This window comes from Camarhynchus parvulus, chromosome 2 (genome assembly GCF_901933205.1).
Source record: "Camarhynchus parvulus chromosome 2, STF_HiC, whole genome shotgun sequence".
Classification (NCBI taxonomy): Eukaryota; Metazoa; Chordata; class Aves; order Passeriformes; family Thraupidae; genus Camarhynchus; species Camarhynchus parvulus.
In genome coordinates, this window is record NC_044572.1 from 18548415 (window position 1) to 18552922 (window position 4508).

At 51.3% G+C, this 4508-nt stretch overlaps 1 non-coding gene across 1 annotated transcript; it reads left to right on the forward strand.

The window, feature by feature from the left end:
- Positions 1-2259: 2259 nt before the first annotated feature.
- On the forward strand, positions 2260-2333 carry TRNAN-GUU. The gene has a single exon. It is a non-coding gene; the product is annotated as a tRNA-Asn (tRNA).
- The last annotated feature ends 2175 nt before the right edge of the window (positions 2334-4508 follow it).

Genomic DNA, 4508 nt, shown 5'->3' on the forward strand with positions numbered 1-4508 from the left:
TAGGAATAAAAAACAAAGTTATTATATAAAACATAAATTACTTCACATTATATAGTATTCTATTTTAATATATTAAAATGCAATACATTGTTATAAATTTATGTTTTTATAAAATTCTAAACCATAATATGAATCATAGGCAGTGAATGCAATAATAGTATTTAAATTATATACACTAGATATTGCAAAGAACTAAAGCACCTCCCAGTATAATCCACAAGGAACAGAGCTGTCCAGAAATAAAGAACAAAACCCTGATAGGAAGGGTGATTATTCTGAAGCAGCAGCTCTTTCTGTTTTCTGAATGCCTTAAACAGTACTTGGGCTCTTCCTTTCTACTAAAGATACAGTCAGACACTTCTCCCCACAGCAGGCAGTGCATCTTTTCCATTTGCAGAGCAGGGATGAGCGATGTTGCCCTCTGGTACCACGTCTCACTGGTTACTGCTTCCACAGCCAGCCAAGCCATCTGTGTTTGGATCTTTTGCTGATCTATAGGTTTCAAGCTTTAAGGGGTAATACTCACAGCTGTGTATGTTCTTTTTATTTCCTTTTTTACCTTGTAAGACTTTGAGTGAGAGATTCTGAGATTCAGGGAGGAAGACTGCTGAGGAGAAAGGTGCCAAGTGACTGTGTAGCCTCAGCTCCAGCACTCCTCTCACTGTCACAGCACATTGAGTAGGCAGCCCTGGATGTCTTAACACCAGGTGAGATAGCTCAGAGTTAGAGCTTGTGATCAATATCAGCATAGCACAGATCCTTTGTAGATCTGGCCTCTAGACACAGAGTTTGAAAATATCCTACTTCTGTTAAAACTCATGTGAATATTCATGTGCACAAAGTAAAACATTTCAGGGCCTAAAATCCACACCCAATCTACAGGATCTATGGGTTAGGCCTTTAGTGAGACTGAAATCTTGGTTATTCCACTAAATACCCACTGGCTTATGCATAAAATCACAGGGCCATTTGCTTGTCCTCCTACACAGAGCAGCCAGAAGTGGTCCAGCCTGTGAACTGATTCTTCTGACCCTGAGAATAGCAGATATCTGCATACAGGAAAGTATGCAGCAGCAGGCACGGTGTCCCAAAAAGCAGCCTTCAAAATAATTATTTCAATTACTCTTCAGGACTTACATATTGGTAATTCTCTTGTATTTCTCTTCCAGGTTTTAAAATGTGTCAGTCAGTAAGGTCCCAAAAATACACAACAAGAGAAAATTGAGCCATCCTGAGATAATGCTGGCATTTATGTAGGTCTTTTCAAAGTATTGGAAAACCTGGAAAGGTTGAGCTGTGATCAGTAAATGATCAGTATAAAGTTACTCACTGGGATGAGGAATGAAATCAAACAGTGTCGATGAGCAGCATTGTGCAAAATATGAGAGTTTCTGGTTTCAGGAGTGAGCTGGGGCTTCTTGGCTGTGGATGGGGGATACCAGGAGGTGACCAGCACTCCTTGGAAAGCAGTTAGTGCCTGTGCTGGTGCTGTGAGTGCCATGTGCCTGATCGACTCTGAGGGCTTTTAACGGGCAAAAGAGCCATCAGGCAGAGCTTCAGGGAGACATAGGGACAACATGGAGCCAACAATATCGTAAGAGTTCAGAGAGATTCAAACAGTATCAGTCTGTGAAAGCAAAGGGGAAACAATTGCTCAGGTTCAGATGTGAAACTTTGTAATTGCAGAGCTGTAGGTATAGATTTACTGTAAGGTACTCTGGGAAGAAGATTTTGGTAAAATAATAAATAGGAATGTTAGCTTTTCTTCACGACTGTTTCCAGTACTTAGCACTGTAAATACACTTAACCTACACACACAGAGGACTGCTGCCTACTTTAGAGAGTCTAACTGCTCCCGGCAGTCACTTAAAACTACCCTCTAAATATATTAATAGAGCAATTTTGCCATGATATTTGGAAATTATATTTTGGTTTGCATATGTAACTCATCAGTTAGCAGCATCCCAGAAGAAGCAGTTTTAAGTCTGATTCATTAATTTATTCCCTAAAATAAAGGGCATTGCTGCGAACAATGATTTTGAGAATGAGGGTTTCTCATTGGGTAGGGGAAGAAAAGCCGCTGTTTTCGCTGTTTCCTCAGTGTTTTTTGGCGTGTCGCGAGGCTCGCGGTTCAGGATCCCGGGCTCGGTGGGTCCGCGGTGGCCGCCGGTGGCCGGAGCAGGGGCGAGGAGGCGGCGGGGACACGGCGGGGGCGGCGCCGAAGCACTTGGTTAGCAGGGCGGAGACGACGGCAGCGGAGTCTCTGTGGCGCAATCGGTTAGCGCGTTCGGCTGTTAACCGAAAGGTTGGTGGTTCGAGCCCACCCAGGGACGGGTTCCCCTTTTGGGCTCGGCGCCGCCCCCCCCGCCGGCCGTCGTTTTGTGCGTGTGCGCCGGGGGAGGCTGTGCGATCAGCGCCGGCGGCGCCGCGTGGTGCCGGGCAGGGGGGCCCGCGGCGGGGAGCGCAGCCCGACGGCCCCAGCTGCGGCGGGGCCCGCCCCGAGCGTTCAGCGCTGACCGCTGAGCCCGCCGCAGAGCGGCCGTGCCCTGCCCAGGGCGCCCCAGCTCCTGCGGGGCCGCACGGCCGGGCCCAGCCGGTGCGGCGAGGCTTGCGGGACGCCCGGGACCTGCTCCTGCGTCCGTGCGTGCGGCGATGCCGTTGCTGGAGCGGCCCCCGAGCGCCGTCGGCTGCAGCGGCGGGCTCCGTCCCTGAGGCTGCGGGGACCCGAGTGCCCGGGATTTTCTGCACCCCCTGCTCCCGCGGCGGGAGGTGCGAAGGAAAATACCATCTTCGAGCTGCTCCGGGATAACGAGCGATGCTGCCGGGCCATTGGGGTTTGCTCCGGGAGGCGCTCACGGCGCTCCAGCACTCGAGCGATCGCCGGCGGACAGCCCGGGTGGGAGCCGAGACTCGGGGACAAACGCGGTTTGCGAGGAGGATTATTGCGATCACTGCCGAGTGTCACTGCGGCCGGCGCTCCGCGGCGCGCTGTGGACGCGCACACCGGCGGCCTCGTCTCTCCGCGGCGGAGGGAGCCCGCGCAGCCGGGTGAAGCGAGCGGGGGCACGGGAGCCCGGCGGCAGAGCCGGCTGCGGGGCTCCCGCCGCCTCCCGGGCCCGGCGGGCAGGAGCGGGACAGCGCCGAGCCCCGCGCTCCCTCCCCGCCCGGGCGGGACGTGCTCCAGGCCCGTTCCCTGCTGGCAGGCGGCGCGGCCGCTCCGGGCTCGCCCTGCCCGCGCGGAGCCGCTTTGCATAAATGAATGTTAAAAGCAATTACTCTGGGAGCTTCGCCTAAACGTGTCAATTAGAAGTTGGCACCTTCGCCGTATCCGAGCCCGAGAGGCGATTCCAGCGAGCGCTCTGGTCGCGTGAAATCCGGCTGTCTTCCAGCCCGACCTCTGCCAGCTCTGAGAGGATCTATTTACAGTTTAGAGAAACCAGGATCCGTATTAAAAATGCCCCTTCCCCAGCGAAGCTGTATTTCACCGATCTTTCTGTTCAACCCGCCTGGTTTGAATAAGGGATACAACCCTCTTAAAGGTCAGGCTGTGCCATTGATTTACCATCGATGACAAGATACGGCCCTCGCTAGCCAAGATAGCAGAGAAAAGACATGTATTTAGAAACACCGAAAAATCTTTTGAAAGTCGTAAACCTTAAATCGTTGATGTGGTGGTATTTTTTTTCTATCATCCACATATTTTTCATTTCGGTAAAACATTTTGAAAAACTGGCAGCCGTGTGCTGAGCATCAGGAGAGGTGCAGCTCTCTGCAGGACCCCCCTATCACCGTTAGCCATGCTTAACCCGTAAATATTTCCTGCTGTTAGGGAGAATTTTATTTTAACTAAAGTGGTTCAGGTAAATTCCCTCCTCGACGTTTCCACGCTGTTTGCAGTGCAGGATGTGTTCAGCCCGGCAGCAGTGCATCCACTGCAGCCAGCAAAGCCTCGCAGGGGATGAAATCTAAAAATCTGCATTTGCCAGTGCTTGGACCGCCGCGCTAGCAGGCAGGCATCAAGAGCTTACAGGAACCACCACCAACAAAAAATTGATCATGTCAGTGTGAAGCAGCAGTGTCTGGAAAACCAGTAACAATTTAGAAACTAAAATTAGCTGATAGTTCATGAGGAAGGACAGGCGTTTCTGCTCCCATAAAGCAAGTCTTGCTCTCCTTGGCAAGTCACAGATGCGTGTTACAGGGGTGATTATTGCTGACCACGGGGTTTGTTTAGGCTCATCCCAGTTGCTACACGTCGCTGTGCAAGCGTGCACCGTCAAACCTGTTAAAATAGGCGCGGGGTGCGAGCACCCACACCGCGATCCTGCGACACGTGTACAGGAGGGGCTCATCATGGGCTCGGTAATACAAAGCGACATTTAGGCAGTGCTTGATAAACTAATTTTGTAGAAGTGGAAAGCTCGTGCATGGGAAGTGCCTCATCCCATCTGCTCGCCAACTAATTACAATTAAGGTTGTGGAGAATGGGAAACCTGATACATTTTTGG